Source organism: Oncorhynchus keta, chromosome 4 (assembly GCF_023373465.1).
Source record: "Oncorhynchus keta strain PuntledgeMale-10-30-2019 chromosome 4, Oket_V2, whole genome shotgun sequence".
Classification (NCBI taxonomy): Eukaryota; Metazoa; Chordata; class Actinopteri; order Salmoniformes; family Salmonidae; genus Oncorhynchus; species Oncorhynchus keta.
In genome coordinates this window covers 83,677,711-83,701,261 of record NC_068424.1, presented here as the reverse complement: position 1 = coordinate 83,701,261, position 23,551 = coordinate 83,677,711, and the positions used below count along the sequence as shown (strand labels likewise).

At 46.1% G+C, this 23,551-nt stretch overlaps 1 protein-coding gene across 1 annotated transcript in view; it reads right to left on the bottom strand.

Moving 5' to 3' along the window:
- LOC127929748 (PDZ and LIM domain protein 7-like) overlaps positions 1-23,551 on the bottom strand; it is a 73,054-nt gene that overhangs the window by 40,250 nt on the left and 9,253 nt on the right. The gene's annotated exons all lie outside the window — the stretch shown is intronic.

Genomic DNA, 23,551 nt, shown 5'->3' with positions numbered 1-23,551 from the left:
AGGGCTGATCTAGAGGAAAGGGTATATAGTCAATAACAGGGCTGATCTAGAGGAAACGGTATATAGTCAATAACAGGGCTGATCTAGAGGAAACGGTCAATAACAGGGCTGATCTAGAGGAAACGGTCAACAACAGGGCTGATCTAGAGGAAACGGTATATAGTCAATAACAGGGCTGATCTAGAGGGAAGAATCAGAGGATATCTAGCCAACAACAGGGCTGATCTAGAGGAAACGGTATATAGTCAATAACAGGGCTGATCTAGAGGAAAGGGTATATAGTCAATAACAGGGCTGATCTAGAGGGAAGAATCAGAGAGGATATCGAGTCAAAGGGAACATATTGGTTAAGAACAGGATCAGAGAGATGACACACTGAAACATTCTAGGGCATAGTACATTCACACCAATCAACAGATGTGTTGCTGTTGACCTCTTGCTCTTAATGAGGGTAGCTAGCGGACCCCAGTGTGTGTGTGTGTGTGTGTGTGTGTTCAGCCAGATGGTGCCCCACACCACAATGAGTACATGAGGTAAGAGTCCAATCAGCACTATGACATCACCTCTTATGATCCACTACAGATGTGGACCGAAGCTTTGGAGTGAAGTTCAACTCCCGACAGGACACTGTACAGAGAGCGAGCGGCTCCGCCCCAAATGGCACCCTATTCTCTACAAGAGCTCTGATCTAAAGTAGTGCACTAGGGGCCCCGAATAGGGTGCGATTTGGGAAGCAGTGAGAGACAAGGTAACTACCTATACACTAAACCAGATCTGTCTCCATACCGAGGCTGTATAATTGATTTATTTTACCTTTATTTAACTAGGCAAGTCAGTTAAGAACAAATTCTTATTTACAATGACCGAACCTGGACGACTCTGGGCCAATTGTGCGCCGCCCTATGGGATGTGTATGATATTAGCTAGCAGCACGACTCATCTGCTAATGTACATCAGGGATGGGCAACCGGTGCGTTTTGTAGGCCTGAGGACCTGTAGAAACATTATAAGGATCATCGATGGAAACAGGTTGTACCTGTTGCTCAATTTCGAGTCTCAGAGCAAAAGGGTCTGAAAACGTATGTACATTTTTTTTTAAAGTAAGTTTATTTTTTTAATACAATACATTTTTATAAATTTCTAACAAAAACTATTTTCACTTTGTGATTATGTTTTATTGTGTTTAGATTTTATTATTTTATGTTAGCCATTTTAGAATAAGGATTTAATGTAACAAAATGTGTAAAAAGTAAAGGGGCCTGAATACTTTGCGAATGCACTTTATAAAATCTTGAACTTTAAATTGTCCATTTGTTCTCGTCGCCGTCACGAGGGGGGGGGGGGGTTGGTAAAAAGTTCTCGCAAGGTGTGTGTGGGGGGCTCGAGCCGAAGACCCACTGAGGCCCCTCACCCCCATCAAAAGTTGCCCATCCCTGCTGTACGTGATATGAGCTAGCATCACGACTCATCTGTTAGTGTAGATTATATTAGGGAAAGGGAATATCGAGTTAGTTGCACAACTGCATGCATTCAACCAAAATATGATGCATTCGGCAAGTATTCAGACCCCTTCCCCTTTTTCCACATTGTTACGTTAGAGCCTCATTCTGAAATGGATAAAATACATGTTTGTCATCAAGCTACACACAATACCCCATAATGACATCACAATACCCCATAATGACATCACAATACCCCATAATGGCATCACAATACCCCATAATGGCATCACAATACCCCATAATGGCATCACAATACCCCATAATGGCATCACAATACCCCATAATGACATCACAATACATCTCTGCAGCACTCCACCAAATCAGGCCTTTATGGTAGAGTGGCCAGACGGAAGCAACTCCTCAGTAAAAGACACATGACAACCCGCTTGGAGTTTGCCAAAAGGCACCTAAAGGACTATCATGACGCTAGCTCTTTCAGTGAATTGGCTAGCAGAGCTGTGAACAATGATATTAACTAGCAGTCCCGACACGGCACCACAGGTCACCTAACTGACTAGATGATATTAACTAGCAGTCCGACACGACACTACAGGTCACCTAACTGACTAGATGATATTAACTAGCAGTCCGACGACACCACAGGTCACCTAACTGACTAGATGATATTAACTAGCAGTCCGACACGACACCACAGATCACCTAACTGACTAGATGATATTAACTAGCAGTCCGACACGACACCACGGGTCACCTAACTGACTAGATGATATTAACTAGCAGTCCCGACACGACACCACAGGTCACCTAACTGACTAGATGATATTAACTAGCAGTCCGACACGACACCACAGATCACCTAACTGACTAGATCATATTAACTAGCAGTCCGACACGACACCACAGGTCACCTAACTGACTAGATGATATTAACTAGCAGTCCCGACACCACAGATCACCTAACTGACTAGATGATATTAACTAGCAGTCCGACACGACACCACAGATCACCTAACTGACTAGATGATATTAACTAGCAGTCCGACACGACACCACAGGTCACCTAACTGACTAGATGATATTAACTAGCAGTCCCGACACCACAGATCACCTAACTGACTAGATGATATTAACTAGCAGTCCGACATGACACCACAGGTCACCTAACTGACTAGAATATATTAACTAGCAGTCCGACACGACACCACAGGTCACCTAACTGACTAGATGATATTAACTAGCAGTCCCGACACCACAGGTCACCTAACTGACTAGATGATATTAACTAGCAGTCCCGACACCACAGGTCACCTAACTGACTAGATGATATTAACTAGCAGTCCGACACGACACCACAGATCACCTAACTGACTAGATGATATTAACTAGCAGTCCGACACGACACCACAGGTCACCTAACTGACTAGATGATATTAACTAGCAGTCCCGACACCACAGATCACCTAACTGACTAGATGATATTAACTAGCAGTCCGACATGACACCACAGGTCACCTAACTGACTAGAATATATTAACTAGCAGTCCGACACGACACCACAGGTCACCTAACTGACTAGATGATATTAACTAGCAGTCCCGACACGACACCACAGGTCACCTAACTGACTAGATGATATTAACTAGCAGTCCGACACGACACCACAGGTCACCTAACTGACTAGATGATATTAACTAGCAGTCCCGACACCACAGGTCACCTAACTGACTAGATGATATTAACTAGCAGTCCGACACGACAGGTCACCTAACTGACTAGATGATATTAACTAGCAGTCCCGACACCACAGGTCACCTAACTGACTAGATGATATTAAATAGCAGTCCGACACGACACCACAGGTCACCTAACTGACGAGATGATATTAACTAGCAGTCCGACACGACACCACAGGTCACCTAACTGACTAGATGATATTAACTAGCAGTCCCGACACCACAGGTCACCTAACTGACTAGATGATATTAACTAGCAGTCCGACACGACACCACAGGTCACCTAACTGACGAGATGATATTAACTAGCAGTCCGACACGACACCACAGGTCACCTAACTGACTAGATGATATTAACTAGCAGTCCGACACGACACCACAGGTCACCTAACTGACTAGATGATATTAACTAGCAGTCCCGACACCACAGATCACCTAACTGACTAGATGATATTAACTAGCAGTCCCGACACCACAGATCACCTAACTGACTAGATGATATTAACTAGCAGTCCGACACGACACCACAGGTCACCTAACTGACTAGATGATATTAACTAGCAGTCCGACACGACACCACAGGTCACCTAACTGACTAGATGATATTAACTAGCAGTCCCGACACCACAGGTCACCTAACTGACTAGATGATATTAACTAGCAGTCCGACACGACACCACAGGTCACCTAACTGACGAGATGATATTAACTAGCAGTCCGACACGACACCACAGGTCACCTAACTGACTAGATGATATTAACTAGCAGTCCGACACGACACCACAGGTCACCTAACTGACTAGATGATATTAACTAGCAGTCCCGACACCACAGATCACCTAACTGACTAGATGATATTAACTAGCAGTCCGACACGACACCACAGGTCACCTAACTGACTAGATGATATTAACTAGCAGTCCCGACACCACAGATCACCTAACTGACTAGATGATATTAACTAGCAGTCCGACACGACACCACAGATCACCTAACTGACTAGATGATATTAACTAGCAGTCCGACACGACACCACAGATCACCTAACTGACTAGATGATATTAACTAGCAGTCCCGACACCACAGGTCACCTAACTGACTAGATGATATTAACTAGCAGTCCCGACACCACAGATCACCTAACTGACTAGATGATATTAACTAGCAGTCCGACACGACACCACAGATCACCTAACTGACTAGATGATATTAACTAGCAGTCCCGACACCACAGATCACCTAACTGACTAGATGATATTAACTGGCAGTCCCGACACCACAGGTCACCTAACTGACTAGATGATATTAACTAGCAGTCCCGACACCACAGGTCACCTACCTGACTAGATGATATTAACTAGCAGTCCGACACAACACCACAGATCACCTAACTGACTAGATGATATTAACTAGCAGTCCCGACACCACAGGTCACCTAACTGACTAGATGATATTAACTAGCAGTCCCGACACCACAGGTCACCTAACTGACTAGATGATATTAACTAGCAGTCCCGACACCACAGATCACCTAACTGACGAGATGATATTAACTAGCAGTCCGACACGACTCCACAGGTCACCTACCTGACTAGATGATATTAACTAGCAGTCCGACACAACACCACAGATCACCTAACTGACTAGATGATATTAACTAGCAGTCCCGACACCACAGGTCACCTAACTGACTAGATGATATTAACTAGCAGTCCCGACACCACAGGTCACCTAACTGACTAGATGATATTAACTAGCAGTCCGACACGACACCACAGGTCACCTAACTGACTAGATGATATTAACTAGCAGTCCCGACACCACAGGTCACCTAACTGACTAGATGATATTAACTAGCAGTCCGACACGACACCACAGGTCACCTAACTGACTAGATGATATTAACTAGCAGTCCGACACGACACCACAGGTCACCTAACTGACTAGATGATATTAACTAGCAGTCCCGACACCACAGGTCACCTAACTGACGAGATGATATTAACTAGCAGTCCGACACGACACCACAGGTCACCTAACTGACTAGATGATATTAACTAGCAGTCCGACACGACACCACAGGTCACCTAACTGACTAGATGATATTAACTAGCAGTCCCGACACCACAGGTCACCTAACTGACTAGATGATATTAACTAGCAGTCCGACACGACACCACAGGTCACCTAACTGACTAGATGATATTAACTAGCAGTCCCGACACCACAGATCACCTAACTGACTAGATGATATTAACTAGCAGTCCGACACGACACCACAGATCACCTAACTGACTAGATGATATTAACTAGCAGTCCGACACGACACCACAGATCACCTAACTGACTAGATGATATTAACTAGCAGTCCGACACGACACCACAGGTCACCTAACTGACTAGATGATATTAACTAGCAGTCCGACACGACACCACAGATCACCTAACTGACTAGATGATATTAACTAGCAGTCCGACACGACACCACAGATCACCTAACTGACTAGATGATATTAACTAGCAGTCCCGACACCACAGATCACCTAACTGACTAGATGATATTAACTGGCAGTCCCGACACCACAGGTCACCTAACTGACTAGATGATATTAACTAGCAGTCCCGACACCACAGGTCACCTACCTGACTAGATGATATTAACTAGCAGTCCGACACAACACCACAGATCACCTAACTGACTAGATGATATTAACTAGCAGTCCCGACACCACAGGTCACCTAACTGACTAGATGATATTAACTAGCAGTCCCGACACCACAGGTCACCTAACTGACTAGATGATATTAACTAGCAGTCCCGACACCACAGATCACCTAACTGACGAGATGATATTAACTAGCAGTCCGACACGACACCACAGGTCACCTAACTGACTAGATGATATTAACTAGCAGTCCCGACACCACAGATCACCTAACTGACTAGATGATATTAACTAGCAGTCCCGACACCACAGATCACCTAACTGACTAGATGATATTAACTAGCAGTCCCGACACCACAGGTCACCTAACTGACTAGATGATATTAACTAGCAGTCCGACACCACAGGTCACCTAACTGACTAGATGATATTAACTAGCAGTCCGACACAACACCACAGGTCACCTAACTGACTAGATGATATTAACTAGCAGTCCGACACAACACCACAGGTCACCTAACTGACTAGATGATATTAACTAGCAGTCCGACACAACACCACAGATCACCTAACTGACTAGATGATATTAACTAGCAGTCCCGACACCACAGGTCACCTAACTGACTAGATGATATTAACTAGCAGTCCGACACGACACCACAGATCACCTAACTGACTAGATGATATTAACTAGCAGTCCGACACGACACCACAGATCACCTAACTGACTAGATGATATTAACTAGCAGTCCCGACACCACAGATCACCTAACTGACTAGATGATATTAACTGGCAGTCCCGACACCACAGGTCACCTAACTGACTAGATGATATTAACTAGCAGTCCCGACACCACAGGTCACCTACCTGACTAGATGATATTAACTAGCAGTCCGACACAACACCACAGATCACCTAACTGACTAGATGATATTAACTAGCAGTCCCGACACCACAGGTCACCTAACTGACTAGATGATATTAACTAGCAGTCCCGACACCACAGGTCACCTAACTGACTAGATGATATTAACTAGCAGTCCCGACACCACAGATCACCTAACTGACGAGATGATATTAACTAGCAGTCCGACACGACACCACAGGTCACCTAACTGACTAGATGATATTAACTAGCAGTCCCGACACCACAGATCACCTAACTGACTAGATGATATTAACTAGCAGTCCCGACACCACAGATCACCTAACTGACTAGATGATATTAACTAGCAGTCCCGACACCACAGGTCACCTAACTGACTAGATGATATTAACTAGCAGTCCCGACACCACAGGTCACCTAACTGACTAGATGATATTAACTAGCAGTCCGACACAACACCAAAGATCACCTAACTGACTAGATGATATTAACTAGCAGTCCCGACACCACAGGTCACCTAACTGACTAGATGATATTAACTAGCAGTCCGACACAACACCAAAGATCACCTAACTGACTAGATGATATTAACTAGCAGTCCCGACACCACAGGTCACCTAAGCGCGACAGTACAGGATAGGGTTACACTAAGCGTGAATGATTATTTTTTTTTTAATTACTTAATGTATATAAGTTGGATCATTCCTGACATCAGACATGAGTTACAGCCACATCACACTCAGTAGGGAACAAGCTGCTGCATATATGAATCTTAAACCACACGTGCACTCGGAGTCCCTACCTTGCCAGGGCTGCTGCAGCAAGGTCCCTAATGGCATTCTCTCCGCACAAGGCTCTGGTCAAACAAAGTGCACTATATAGTGAATAGGGTGCCACTTGGAGACACATCAAACTGTCCTTTAAAAAATAAAATAAAAAAACTCTCGACATCCACAGAGGCTGTTAATACACACATCGGAGATCGTATGAAGAGGAGAGAGGAGATGCCAGAATGTGCTTAGTAAGGGCCTTTACTCAGCCTTGTCCCGGAGGCTTAACGAAATGTGTCAAAGTCTCAGATCACTGAGAGTACAAAAGGTGTTCATCAGAGCACAAAAAAAAAGGAGCGCGAGCCACAGAAAGCCAAAACAAGGCTGAACATCACAGGGCTAAACCCCGGCTGGAATACTGATTTCTGTCATGAAGACATCGTCTGAGTCCCAAAAGGAGCCCTATTCCTTATCTAGTGCACTAGATGGGGACTATGGTCCATAGAGCCCTGGTCAACAGTAGTGCACTACATGAGGACTATGGTCTGATTTGGGATGCTCCCCCTGGTGTGTGAAGACATCGATTACCCCGTCCTATCCGGTTATTGATCCCTTTAGACTATTGGCTCATAAATGATCAGAAGATTTTGGACCCTAAATCATTGGTTTCTGTCGTGTTCCACTAAGCTATACGATTCAACTGCTTTGATTCAGCACATTAAAACAGACTGAGGGAAAGTCCCGTAGCGGAAGATACAGCTCCCTTGTGAAGTGGGTTTATTTCAGCTTCCCTCGACTGTAGAAACCTGGGGGAAAAAAGCCAGGTCGTTCCAAGATTGATGCTGAAATTGGACGTCTATCCATGTCTTGAGGACGTTGAGACGTTGCCCTGAAAAACAGCCACTAGGGACAACATTGAGAGCTATTACTATAAAGAAGTTTTGGGTAATCCCATGACTCTGGGTAATCCCATGACTCTGGGTAATCCCATGACTCTGGGTAATCCCATGACTCTGGGTAATCCCATGACTCTGGGGGACTCTGGGTAATCCCATGACTCTGGGGGACTCTGGGTAATCCCATGACTCTGGGTAATCCCATGACTCTGGCAGGTTGTGGATCAGAAGGTTGTGTGTTCGCTCCCAGTCGTGAACACTCATTTCTATTTTAACCCTAACCCTACAATAAATATATTCCTTATGAAAATCGACTTTTAAACATCAAGTTAATCTCGTGATCTACCCAGGCTGGAAACAATTACAGATACAACTAAAAGGTGTTGCAGAGAAACACCACACGCAGGCCCCTCCCCTCCACACCACACACAGGCCCCTCCCCTCCACACCACACACAGGCCCCTCCCCTCCACGCCACACGCAGGCCCCTCCCCTCCACGCCACACGCAGGCCCCTCCACACCACACGCAGGCCCCTCAGGTGACTGGTATCCTGAGGCGGCATGGGCTGAGAGAAGGTGAACAGGGGGTTTTTGTGGAACAGTAGAGTAGAGAGTAGATTATAACAGAAACCAGTAGAGACAGTAAAGCCTAGCAGATTATAACAGAAACCAGTAGAGACAGTAAAGCCTAGCAGATTATAACAGAAACCAGTAGAGACAGTAAAGCCTAGCAGATTATAACAGAAACCAGTAGAGACAGTAAAGCCTAGCAGATTATAACAGAAACCAGTAGAGACAGTAAAGCCTAGCAGATTATAACAGAAACCAGTAGAGACAGTAAAGCCTAGCAGATTATAACAGAAACCAGTAGAGACAGTAAAGCCTAGCAGATTATAACAGAAACCAGTAGAGACAGTAAAGCCTAGCAGATTATAACAGAAACCAGTAGAGACAGTAAAGCCTAGCAGATTATAACAGAAACCAGTAGAGACAGTAAAGCCTAGCAGATTATTACAGAAACCAGTAGAGACAGTAAAAGCCTAGCAGATTATAACAGAAACCAGTAGAGACAGTAAAGCCTAGCAGATTATACCAGAAACCAGTAGAGACAGTAAAGCCTAGCAGATTATACCAGAAACCAGTAGAGACAGTAAAGCCTAGCAGATTATAACAGAAACCAGTAGAGACAGTAAAGCCTAGCAGATTATAACAGAAACCAGTAGAGACAGTAAAGCCTAGCAGATTATAACAGAAACCAGTAGAGACAGTAAAGCCTACCAGATTATTACAGAAACCAGTAGAGACAGTAAAGCCTAGCAGATTATTACAGAAACCAGTAGAGACAGTAAAGCCTAGCAGATTATAACAGAAACCAGTAGAGACAGTAAAGCCTAGCAGATTATAACAGAAACCAGTAGAGACAGTAAAGCCTAGCAGATTATAACAGAAACCAGTAGAGACAGTAAAGCCTAGCAGATTATAACAGAAACCAGTAGAGACAGTAAAGCCTAGCAGATTATAACAGAAACCAGTAGAGACAGTAAAGCCTAGCAGATTATAACAGAAACCAGTAGAGACAGTAAAGCCTAGCAGATTATAACAGAAACCAGTAGAGACAGTAAAGCCTAGCAGATTATTACAGAAACCAGTAGAGACAGTAAAAGCCTAGCAGATTATAATAGAAACCAGTAGAGACAGTAAAAGCCTAGCAGATTATAATAGAAACCAGTAGAGACAGTAGAGCAGATTATAGTGAGTGGTGAGAGATCGAGTGATTAGTAAGAATGAGTGAAACGGTAGAGAGAGGTGGAGGCAGCAGAGTAGGTGTGTGTGTGTGTGTGTGTGTGTGTGTCTCTCTCCGGCCTGTGATGGACACCACCTGTGTCGCCGGCTCAGGTTTAGATCACAGCTGTTCCTGTTCTTCAGAAGGAAGGTGATATGCCTGCGTCCCAAATGGCATCTTATTCCCTATAGGGCTCTGGTCTAAAGTAGTGCACTATATAGGGAATAGGGCTCTGGTCTAAAGTAGTGCACTATATAGGGAATAGGGCTCTGGTCTAAAGTAGTGCACTATATAGGGAATAGAGTCCTGGTCTAAAGTAGTGCACTATATAGGGAATAGGGCCCTGGTCTAAAGTAGTGCACTATATAGGGAATAGGGCTCTGGTCTAAAGTAGTGCACTATATAGGGAATAGGGCCCTGGTCTAAAGTAGTGCACTATATAGGGAATAGGGCTCTGGTCTAAAGTGCTGCACTATATAGGGAATAGGGCTCTGGTCTAAAGTAGTGCACTATATAGGGAATAGGGCCCTGGTCTAAAGTAGTGCACTATATAGGGAATAGGGCCCTGATCTAAAGTAGTGCACTATATAGGGAATAGGGCCCTGGTCTAAAGTAGTGCACTATATAGGGAATAGGGCCCTGGTCTAAAGTAGTGCACTATATAGGGAATAGGGCTCTGGTCTAAAGTAGTGCACTATATAGGGAATAGGGCCCTGGTCTAAAGTAGTGCACTATATAGGGAATAGGGCTCTGGTCTAAAGTGCTGCACTATATAGGGAATAGGGCTCTGGTCTAAAGTAGTGCACTATATAGGGAATAGGGCCCTGGTCTAACGTAGTGCACTATATAGGGAATAGGGCCCTGGTCTAAAGTAGTGCACTATATAGGGAATAGGGTCCTGGTCTAAAGTAGTGCACTATATAGGGAATAGGGTCCTGGTCTAAAGTAGTGCACTATATAGGGAATAGGGCTCTGGTCTAAAGTAGTGCACTATATAGGGAATAGGGCCCTGGTCTAAAGTAGTGCACTATATAGGGAATAGGGTCCTGGTCTAAAGTAGTGCACTATATAGGGAATAGGGCTCTGGTCTAAAGTAGTGCACTATATAGGGAATAGGGCTCTGGTCTAAAGTAGTGCACTATATAGGGAATAGGGCCCTGGTCTATAGTAGTGCACTATATAGGGAATAGAGTCCTGGTCTAAAGTAGTGCACTATATAGGGAATAGGGTCCTGGTCTAAAGTAGTGCACTATATAGGGAATAGGGCCCTGGTCTAAAGTAGTGCACTATATAGGGAATAGGGTCCTGGTCTAAAGTAGTGCACTATATAGGGAATAGGGCTCTGGTCTAAAGTAGTGCACTATATAGGGAATAGGGCTCTGGTCTAAAGTAGTGCACTATATGGGGAATAGGGCCCTGGTCTAAAGTAGTGCCTATATAGGGAATAGGGCTCTGGTCTAAAGTAGTGCACTATATAGGGAATAGGGCTCTGGTCTAAAGTAGTGCACTATATAGGGAATAGGGCCCTGGTCTAAAGTAGTGCACTATATAGGGAATAGGGCTCTGGTCTAAAGTAGTGCACTACATAGGGAATAGGGCTCTGGTCTAAAGTAGTGCACTACATAGGGAATAGGGCTCTGGTCTAAAGTAGTGCACTATATAGGGAATAGGGCCCTGGTCTAAAGTAGTGCACTATATAGGGAATAGGGTCCTGGTCTAAAGTAGTGCACTATATAGGGAATAGGGTCCTGGTCTAAAGTAGTGCACTATATAGGGAATAGGGCCCTGGTCTAAAGTAGTGCACTATATAGGGAATAGGGTCCTGGTCTAAAGTAGTGCACTATATAGGGAATAGGGCTCTGGTCTAAAGTAGTGCACTATATAGGGAATAGAGTCCTGGTCTAAAGTAGTGCCCTATATAGGGAATAGGGCCCTGATCTAAAGTAGTGCACTATATAGGGAATAGGGCCCTGATCTAAAGTAGTGCACTATATAGGGAATAGGGCCCTGGTCTAAAGTAGTGCACTATATAGGGAATAGGGCCCTGGTCTAAAGTAGTGCACTATATAGGGAATAGGGCTCTGGTCTAAAGTAGTGCACTATATAGGGAATAGGGCCCTGGTTTAAAGTAGTGCACTATATAGGGAATAGGGCTCTGGTCTAAAGTGCTGCACTATATAGGGAATAGGGCTCTGGTCTAAAGTAGTGCACTATATAGGGAATAGGGCCCTGGTCTAACGTAGTGCACTATATAGGGAATAGGGCCCTGGTCTAAAGTAGTGCACTATATAGGGAATAGGGCCCTGGTCTAAAGTAGTGCACTATATAGGGAATAGGGCTCTGGTCTAAAGTAGTGCACTATATAGGGAATAGGGCTCTGGTCTAAAGTAGTGCACTATATAGGGAATAGGGTGCCATTTGGGATACATTCCATAGTAAAATGCTGTGCTCAGGCCTTTAGACGAGAGAGGGGGAAGGAAGGAACTAACATACCCCCTCACAGTTAGTCAATACTAGGAAGGAAGGAGGCACTACACCCCATCACAGTTAGTCAATAATAGGAAGGAAGGAAGGAGACTAGGAGAGGGGACAACAAACCCTGCAACACATCAAACCACACCACATACAAATTAAATCACATGGTCTCATATGATCTGCCATTTGTAATTTAAAAATTGGCGTATCGGCAAGACACTGACGGCGTATCGGCAAGACTCTGACGGCGTATCGGCAAGACTCTGACGGCGTATCGGCAAGACTCTGACGGCGTATCGGCAAGACCCTGACGGCGTATCGGCAAGACCCTGACGGCGTATCGGCAAGACACTGACGGCGTATCGGCAAGACACTGACGGCGTATCGGCAAGACACTGACGGCGTATCGGCAAGACACTGACGGCGTATCGGCAAGACACTGACGGCGTATCGGCAAGACACTGACGGCGTATCGGCAAGACACTGACGGCGTATCGGCAGGACACTGACGGCGTACCGTTGAGTTTTCTATTAAAACAACGGAAAATCAGTCAAGCCGTTTCTTAAATAAAAAATAAAAAACTTTAATTCTGATATCAGTGAAACCAATTTATAAAATACATGACTCATTCTGATCAAAAAAAAAAGTCAACCTAGATAATTTCAAATGTCTCTTTAATGTCATCTATTACCGTGAACAGTAATATATTACATAAAGTTAAAACAGCTTGCTCTGTGGTGTTGGTATGAACTATAGTATTTTAAAAGGGGAAGTCTACCAGTACCTTTCAATCTGCTGTGTTTTATTAAAGGTGAGGTCTACCAGTACCTTTCAATCTGCTGTGTTTTATTAAAGGGGAAGTCTACCAGTACCTTTCAATCTGCTGTGTTTTCTATTAAAACAACGGAAAATCAGTACCTTTCAACCTGCTGTGTTTTAAATAAAAATAAAAAAACTTTAATTCCCTACACTCAAACCAGTTCCCCAAAACCCATGACTCATTGCCAGATCCCAAAAAAAGTCAACCTAGATAAGTTCCCAAACCCAGCCCTACACTGCCAGTTCCCGTGCCCAGTAATATATTACATAAAGCTAAAACAGCTTCTCTGTGGTGCACAGCTCTGGCCTTGGAGATACACAGCTAGCTAGCTTCTCCTTTCAGAGCTCTGGCCTGGGAGATACACAGCTGCTAGCTTCTCCTTACGTCAGAGCTCTGGCCTGGGAGACAACAGCTGGCCAGCTTCTCCAGTACAACACAGCTCTGGCCTGGGAGATACACAGTGAGCTAGCTTCTCCTTTCGTCAGAGCTCTGGCCTTTATTAAAGATGAGGCTAGCCAGCTTCTCCTTAGAGCACAGCTCTGGCCTGGGAAATACACAGCTAGCAGCTTCTCCTTGCGTCAGTTCTCTGGCCTGGGAGATACACAGCTAGCCAGTTCCCCATAGAGCACAGCTCTGGCCTTGGAGATACACAGCTAGCTAGCTTCTCCTTGCGTCAGAGCTCTGGCCTGGGAGATACACAGCTAGCCAGCTTCTCCTTACAACACAGCTCTGGCCTGGGAGATACACAGCTAGCCAGCTTCTCCTTGCGTCAGAGCTCTGGCCTGGGAGATACACAGCTAGCCAGCTTCTCCTTGCGTCAGAGCTCTGGCCTGGGAGATACACAGCTAGCCAGCTTCTCCTTGCGTCACAGCTCTGGCCTGGGAGATACACAGCTAGCTAGCTTCTCCTTGCGTCAGAGCTCTGGCCTGGGAGATACACAGCTAGCCAGCTTCTCCTTAGAGCACAGCTCTGGCCTGGGAGATACACAGCTAGCTAGCTTCTCCTTGCGTCAGAGCTCTGGCCTGGGAGATACACAGCTAGCCAGCTTCTCCTTGCGTCACAGCTCTGGCCTGGGAGATACACAGCTAGCCAGCTTCTCCTTGCGTCACAGCTCTGGCCTGGGAGATACACAGCTAGCCAGCTTCTCCTTAGAGCACAGCTCTGGCCTGGGAGATACACAGCTAGCCAGCTTCTCCTTGCGTCACAGCTCTGGCCTGGGAGATACACAGCTCGCCAGCTTCTCCTTAGAGCACAGCTCTGGCCTGGGAGATACACAGCTTCCCCTTACATCACTCCCAGCACAGCTGATGGAAGCCCATAAATATCCCTCTGAGAAATGGAAAGTAGAGCCTGCTGGCTGCTGTAAGGCTCCAGTATCTACCGCGGTGACAGTAAATACTGGAGCACTAACTCAAGGTAAATCTAGTACTGACAGTGACTCACAACACAATTCATTCACATGAACCAGTCCTTTACAACAAAGCCCGCTGCTAGACGTACTCCACCTTAGTGTCAGCTCCTAGCAGTAAGTCAAGGTAAAAAAAAAACAGCCTTGTCAGTGTGGAAGTGATTCATAACGAGTCATCCAGGTTTAACCAGATGATGTAGCCTTTTATTTAAGACCTTTCCTTTGTAACAAAGCTGTTGGGGCCAGTACCAATCAGCGAGAACACCTAGCAGTAACTCAAAGCTGTAGAGGGGGTGTAGAGGGGGGGGGGAATCTCAACAAGAGCACCTAGTAGTATCTGAAGGTCAACCAGCCCTGTTTGATGGTTAGAGATGATGACATTCAACCAGCCCTGTTTGGGGGGCGGGGCTGGGCTGGGGGGCGGGGCGGGGCTGGGCTGGTTTTTCTTCTAGTGATGACGGTAAAGCATTCCTTTGGGGATGTGAGAAGGTAGTCATGCGGCGTTCTGGGAGACTGATGATGATGATGTCAGGACACTTGGGCTGAGTCCCAAATGGAACTCTAGTCCCTACATTTATTCATTTAAGGCTAATCAGTAGTGCACCACTTTTGACCAGGCCCTTAGGGAATAGGGCACTACTTTTGACCAGGCCCATAGGGAATAGGGCACTACTTTTGACCAGCCCATAGGGAATGGGGCACTACTTTTGACCAGGCCCATAGGGGATAGGGCACTACTTTTGACCAGGCCCATAGGGCTTTGGTGCACTAGGGAATAGGGTGTGATTTGGGAAACAATGTATATGCCCTATATAGGGACACAGCCAATGTGTTGGGCACTATATATACCATCCAGTATTTTTCGTGTCGGGGGGCTAGGGTCAGTTTGTTATATCTGGAGTACTTCTCCTGTCCTATTCGGTGTCCTGTGTGAATCTAAGTGTGCATTCTCTAATTTTCTCCTTTCTTTCTCTCTCTGAGGACCTGAGCCCTAGGACCATGCCCCAGGACTACCTGACATGATGACTCCTTGCTGTCCCCAGTCCACCTGGCCGTGCTGCTGCTCCAGTTTCAACTGTTCTGCCTTATTATTATTATTATTATTATTATTATTATTATTATTATTATTATTATTATACGACCATGCTGGTCATTTATGAACATTTGAACATCTTGGCCATGTTCTGTTATAATCTCCACCCGGCACAGCCAGAAGAGGACTGGCCACCCCACATAGCCTGGTTCCTCTCTAGGTTTCTTCCTAGGTTTTGGCCTTTCTAGAGAGTTTTTCCTAGCCACCGTGCTTCTACACCTGCATTGCTTGCCGTTTGGGGTTTTAGGCTGGGTTTCTGTACAGCACTTTGAGCTATCAGCTGATGTACGAAGGGCTATATAAATAAATTTGATTTGACTATATAGGGAAGAGGGACACAGCCAATGGATACCGGGAAGAGAAAGTGCTCTGCTGTTGCCAGGGTCTGAGAACGGGAGAGACATGAGGAATGACGGCATTCCAGGAATTTAGAGGAAACATTGTGTTCCTGGCTCATACAGGGAGAGGAGGACAGAAGCAGAGCATTCACAGACATATACCATCCTACACACACAGCTCTGAACCAATAGGAGAGGAACAGAAACCCCACTTAACACGTCTACAGGACAACCATCTAGAAAGACACGAATGGACCTAAAAAATCAGTTGCCTGGCCAAACTCAACACACATACAGCCATATAATTCTCCTAAAAAAAAAATCTAACCTTCTCAAAGCTACCAACTGTCACACACAAACACAATAACTAGCACTATTTGCATATTGCTTAATAAAAAATTAAAATGTAGCTGTGACTATAATACTTTACGTCATGATATGTTAAAACCTTTGAGTGCGACGCTTAGTGTTCATTTCTAATAGTTTGTTTCTTCTCACTTTTGTTTATCGATTTTACTTACTGTGGCAATGTAAACATATATGTTTCCCATGCTATTTAGAGAGGCAGAGCGAGAGGCCGAGCGAGAGGCCGAGCGAGAGGCCGAGCGAGAGGCCGAGCGAGAGGCCGAGCGAGAGGCCGAGCGAGAGGCAGAGCGAGAGGCAGAGCGAGAGGCCGAGCGAGAGGCCGAGCGAGAGGCCGAGCGAGAGGCCGAGCGAGAGGCCGAGCGAGAGGCCGAGCGAGAGGCCGAGCGAGAGGCCGAGCGAGAGGCCGAGCGAGAGGCCGAGCGAGAGGCAGAGCGAGAGGCAGAGCGAGAGGCAGAGCGAGAGGCAGAGCGAGAGGCAGAGCGAGAGGCCATCTCTTCAGCCTCTCTCTGAAGCTTCAGTCTTGCTGTCAGTCGGATTGTTCTTTATTGTGTAAATCAGCTCTCTGGGCTGAGACGATACTTCAGGGGGCCTGGGACAGAGAGACACAGACCAGACCACCCACACATCACTTCCTGGAGGTCCGGCCAGTCACAGCCTGAGAGGGAAGTCTGTCAGCCAGTCAGAGCGGCTAGACGAGGGGGCGACTAGACTTTTTATTACGCTACAAGTCAGTCAACAGTCTGAGACAGGGGCCTGCTAGTATGACATCAGCCAGTCTGAGCTTAAAGGAAAAGGCCTTTCATTATGAAATCAGTCAGTCAACAGGGATATACTAGCATGACTGTACTGTCACTATGGAAACAGCCAGGGGATATAACCTAAACGGGTGGTGTAAACCCAAGTATGACTGTACTGTCACTATGGAAACAGCCAGGGGATATAACCTAAACGGGTGGTGTAAACCCAAGTATGACTGTACTGTCACTATGGAAACAGCCAGGGGATATAACCTAAACGGGTGGTGTAAACCCAAGTATGACTGTACTGTCACTATGGAAACAGCCAGGGGATATAACCTAAACGGGTGGTGTAAACCCAAGTATGACTGTACTGTCACTATGGAAACAGCCAGGGGATATAACCTAAACGGGTGGTGTAAACCCAAGTATGACTGTACTGTCACTATGGAAACAGCCAGGGGATATAACCTAAACGGGTGGTGTAAACCCAAGTATGACTGTACTGTCGCTATGGAAACAGCCAGGGGATATAACCTAAACGGGTGATGTAAACCCAAGTATGACTGTACTGTCACTATGGAAACAGCCAGGGGATATAACCTAAACGGGTGGTGTAAACCCAAGTATGAATGTACTGTCACTATGGAAACAGCCAGGGGATATAACCTAAACAGGTGGTGTAAACCCAAGTATGACTGTACTGTCGCTATGGAAACAGCCAGGGGATATAACCTAAACGGGTGGTGTAAACCCAAGTATGACTGTACTGTCGCTATGGAAACAGCCAGGGGATATAACCTAAACAGGTGGTGTAAACCCAAGTATGACTGTACTGTCACTATGGAAACAGCCAGGGGATATAACCTAAACAGGTGGTGTAAACCCAAGTATGACTGTACTGTCACTATGGAAACAGCCAGGGGATATAACCTAAACAGGTGGTGTAAACCCAAGTATGACTGTACTGTCACTATGGAAACACCCAGGGGATATAACCTAAACGGGTGGTGTAAACCCAAGTATGACTGTACTGTCGCTATGGAAACAGCCAGGGGATATAACCTAAACAGGTGGTGTAAACCCAAGTATGACTGTACTGTCACTATGGAAACAGCCAGGGGATATAACCTAAACAGGTGGTGTAAACCCAAGTATGACTGTACTGTCACTATGGAAACAGCCAGGGGATATAACCTAAACAGGTGGTGTAAACCCAAGTATGACTGTACTGTCACTATGGAAACACCCAGGGGATAACCTAAACAGGTGGTGTAAACCCAAGTATGACTGTACTGTCACTATGGAAACAGCCAGGGGATATAGCCCACGGCAAAGGCCTGTTACTACGACTGTAGTCACGTGTGTCATTCTCCATGTCTGTTAACAGCCCATCAAGGTGACATAACCCTACTGAAACAGCTCAGCGTGTGGAGATGGACACCGAGGTGTCCTTCAGTCATTTATGATACAAGAGGAAACTCAGTCTGATAATACCTGCAGTATAAACATACCAGAGTCCCCATCCTGTCTGATAATACCTGCAGTATCCTGTCTGATAATACCTGCAGTATCCTGTCTGATAATACCTGCAGTATCCTGTCTGATAATACCTGCAGTATCCTGTCTGATAATACCTGCAGTATGAACATACCAGAGTCCCTATACTGTCTGATAATACCTGCAGTACCCTGTCTGATAATACCTGCAGCATCCTGTCTGATAATACCTGCAGCATCCTGTCTGATAATACCTGCAGCATCCTGTCTGATAATACCTGCAGCATCCTGTCTGATAATACCTGCAGCATCCTGTCTGATAATACCTGCAGCATCCTGTCTGATAATACCTGCAGCATCCTGTCTGATAATACCTGCAGCATCCTGTCTGATAATACCTGCAGTATAAACATACCAGAGTCCCCATCCTGTCTGATAATACCTGCAGTATAAACATACCAGAGTCCCCATCCTGTCTGATAATACCTGCAGTATGAACATACCAGAGTCCCCATCCTGTCTGATAATACCTGCAGTATGAACACCAGGGTTTCAGCAACCTTTTCCACCTGGAGTGCTAATTTATCTGACCATTTCTACCGATCTACGTGACAGTTCTGAGTTCCTCAGTTCTGAGGAAACATGTTATGATACTAGGCTGGTACTGAGCGAGCGAGCGAGCGTGGACGGGCGGGCAGGCGAGATCGCGAGGGAAGGCAGGCGAGTGTGCCAGGGCGTGCGAGAGCCACAGAGAAAGAAATAGTAGGTACACAAGAGGAGGGTAGGAAGAGCCACAGAGAAAGAAACAGTAGGTACAAGAGGAGGGTAGGAAGAGCCACAGAGAAAGAAATAGTAGGTACAAGAGGAGGGTAGGAAGAGCCACAGAGAAAGAAATAGTAGGTACAAGAGGAGGTAGGAAGAGCCACAGAGAAAGAAACAGTAGGTACAAGAGGAGGGTAGGAAGAGCCACAGAGAAAGAAACAGTAGGTACAAGAGGAGGGTAGGAAGAGCCACAGAGAAATAAATAGTAGGTACAAGAGGAGGGTAGGAAGAGCCACAGAGAAAGAAACAGTAGGTACAAGAGGAGGGTAGGAAGAGCCACAGAGAAAGAAATAGTAGGTACAAGAGGAGGGTAGGAAGAGCCACAGAGAAAGAAATAGTAGGTACAAGAGGAGGGTAGGAAGAGCCACAGAGTGCACGTACAAACAGGCTGGGTCAGCCGCTCCCTCCATCACAGACACACCGACCAATGTTGCACTTATAAGGGCTGGAGTCCCTCCCTGTGTTGGGTGTCACTCTGTTCCATAGCCAGTTGTTTATGGACAATCAGAGAAATCATTTAGCTACGTACGCTTCATTTAGCTAAGATACAGTGACCTAACGCAGTAACAAGTTGTTCCTGGGCAAGCCTAAACAAGCCATAACATGTCCTTATGAGGAGAGAGAGAGAGAGAGAGAGAGAGAGGGGGAGAGAGAGAGGGAAGTGGAGCAACTCAGTCTGATAGTGTATCATACATACTGATTACATCCCAAATGGCCCTCCTCTTCACTAGAGCCCTATGGACCCTGATCAAAAAGGAGTGCTCTAGTGCACAGGGTAATAGGGTGTGATTTGGGACACGCCCCACTGACACACGTCAGAGGAATGCATGAACTGAGAGGCAACTGTTAGTTTCAGAGCTGAAACATTGATTTAATTCCACCCATCATAGCTAGCTGTTCTCTCCCCCCCCCCCATAGTTTCAGAGCTGAAACATGGATTTAATTCCACCCATCATAGCTAGCTGTTCTCCCCCCCCCAATAGTTTCAGAGCTGAAACATGGATTTAATGCCACCCATCATAGCTAGCTGTCCCCCCATAGTTTCAGAGCTGAAACATGAATTTAATGCCACCCATCATAGCTAGCTGTTCTCCCCCCCCCCAATAGTTTCAGAGCTGAAACATGGATTTAATGCCACCCATCATAGCTAGCTGTTCCCCCCATAGTCTAGCTGTTCTCCCCCAATAGTTTCAGAGCTGAAACATGGATTTAATGCCACCCATCATAGCTAGCTGTCCCCCCCCCATAGTTTGCTGTTCAAGTAAAACCCACAACAGGTGTCATGGTCAGACCCAGGGTTCAGGTGACACTGGGGTCAAGGAGCTTATGCTACATTCAGATATAGACGCTTTCAAAATAGCTGCTTAGGAATTGTAGCATATGGATGAAACATATCCGGTTGATTGACAGTCAGAGCTGGTAGGAGGAGAAATAGTCCGAGCTGGTAGGAGGAGAAATAGTCCGAGCTGGTAGGAGGAGAGAAGTCCGAGCTGGTAGGAGGAGAGAAGTCCGAGCTGGTAGGAGGAGAGAAGTCCGAGCTGGTAGGAGGAGAGAAGTCCGAGCTGGTAGGAGGAGAGAAGTCCGAGCTGGTAGGAGGAGAGAAGTCCGAGCTGGTAGGAGGAGAGAAGTCCGAGCTGGTAGGAGGAGAAATAGTCCGAGCTGGTAGGAGGAGAAATAGTCCGAGCTGGTAGGAGGAGAAATAGTCCGAGCTGGTAGGAGGAGAAATAGTCCGAGCTGGTAGGAGGAGAAATAGTCCGAGCTGGTAGGAGGAGAAATAGTCCGAGCTGGTAGGAGGAGAAATAGTCCGAGCTGGTAGGAGGAGAAATAGTCCGAGCTGGTAGGAGGAGAAATAGTCCGAGCTGGTAGGAGGAGAAATAGTCCGAGCTGGTAGGAGGAGAAATAGTCCGAGCTGGTAGGAGGAGAAATAGTCCGAGCTGGTAGGAGGAGAAATAGTCCGAGCTGGTAGGAGGAGAGAAGTCCGAGCTGGTAGGAGGAGAGAAGTCCGAGCTGGTAGGAGGAGAGAAGTCCGAGCTGGTAGGAGGAGAGAAGTCCGAGCTGGTAGGAGGAGAGAAGTCCGAGCTGGTAGGAGGAGAGAAGTCCGAGCTGGTAGGAGAAGAGAAGTCCGAGCTGGTAGGAGGAGAGAAGTCCGAGCTGGTAGGAGGAGAGAAGTCCGAGCTGGTAGGAGGAGAGAAGTCCGAGCTGGTAGGAGGAGAGAAGTCCGAGCTGGTTGGAGGAGAGAAGTCCGAGCTGGTTGGAGGAGAGAAGTCCGAGCTGGTTGGAGGAGAGAAGTCCGAGCTGGTTGGAGGAGAGAAGTCCGAGCTGGTTGGAGGAGAGAAGTCCGAGCTGGTTGGAGGAGAGAAGTCCGAGCTGGTTGGAGGAGAGAAGTCCGAGCTGGTTGGAGGAGAGAAGTCCGAGCTGGTTGGAGGAGAGAAGTCCGAGCTGGTTGGAGGAGAGAAGTCCGAGCTGGTTGGAGGAGAGAAGTCCGAGCTGGTTGGAGGAGAGAAGTCCGAGCTGGTTGGAGGAGAGAAGTCCGAGCTGGTAGGAGGAGAAATAGTCCGAGCTGGTTGGAGGAGAGAAGTCCGAGCTGGTAGGAGGAGAAATAGTCCGAGCTGGTAGGAGGAGAAATAGTCCGAGCTGGTAGGAGGAGAGAAGTCAGAGCAGAGTAACGTGTATAATGTGCAACCTGTATAACAGACATACAGACCCCCCCAGGTCAAACAAACACAACCTGTATAACAGACATACAGACCCCCCCAGGTCAAACAAACACAACCTGTATAACAGACATACAGACCCCCCCCAGGTCAAACAAACACAACCTGTATAACAGACATACAGACCCCCCCCCAGGTCAAACAAACACAACCTGTATAACAGACACAAAGCCAGACATACAGACCCCCCCAGGTCAAACAAACACAACCTGTATAACAGACACAAAGCCAGACATACAGACCCCCCAGGTCTCACACACACATACACACCCCCCCAGGTCTCACACACATACATAGGCCTGGCTCATACTTGAATCTACTCTTTGTGGTAGACTGGATTCAAACACCTTCAGATAAATGCGTCAGGATTTATATTGTATTCTTAGTTTCCTGCTCTAGGGTTATATTTACTACTTGATAAACTTATTTACTATTACGTATTGATTTCTTTCGCCGACTTGACACGAAAATAAAACGAGACAGACAGAAAGCGCGAACGAGAGACAAACGCAAAATATCATTATCGCCAATGAATAATACAAGTTCTAGATTTTCTCTGAGTTGTGCGTGACCTTAGGGTGGCAACATATACATGGGGATTCCTCCCTTCTGGTGGCTTCCTTCAACCAGAAGTTCATCTCATTTCAGATCATTTCCACAATGTAGGACTGCACAATAAGGGACCTCCCCCCACCCCCCCAAAAAAACAGAGGTCTTATTTTTAACCAAATATTGAAATTGTGACTTGAGATTTAGATCAAAACAGTTAGTTGAATTGTTGGAATCCTGGAAATATAATGAGTATTCTAATTATACAGTTATAATGTAATAAAGTACATTTTGAATAGAGTGTTTGTCCTGACAATGAATGAAAGTCAGGAGGCATTCATAGAATACCAATAGGATCCCTATAGAGGCCTTATTGTGACAGGGTAGGAACCAAAGTGTTGGTCAGTGTTTCCCAGGGGAGTGGGACCCTACAATCGTTGGCTACATTAAAATGGTTTCTCTTACTTCATGTAGCTAACATTCATGCTTTGCATATTCCTCTCAGATTTAGAAGACACTGTTGCACAAAC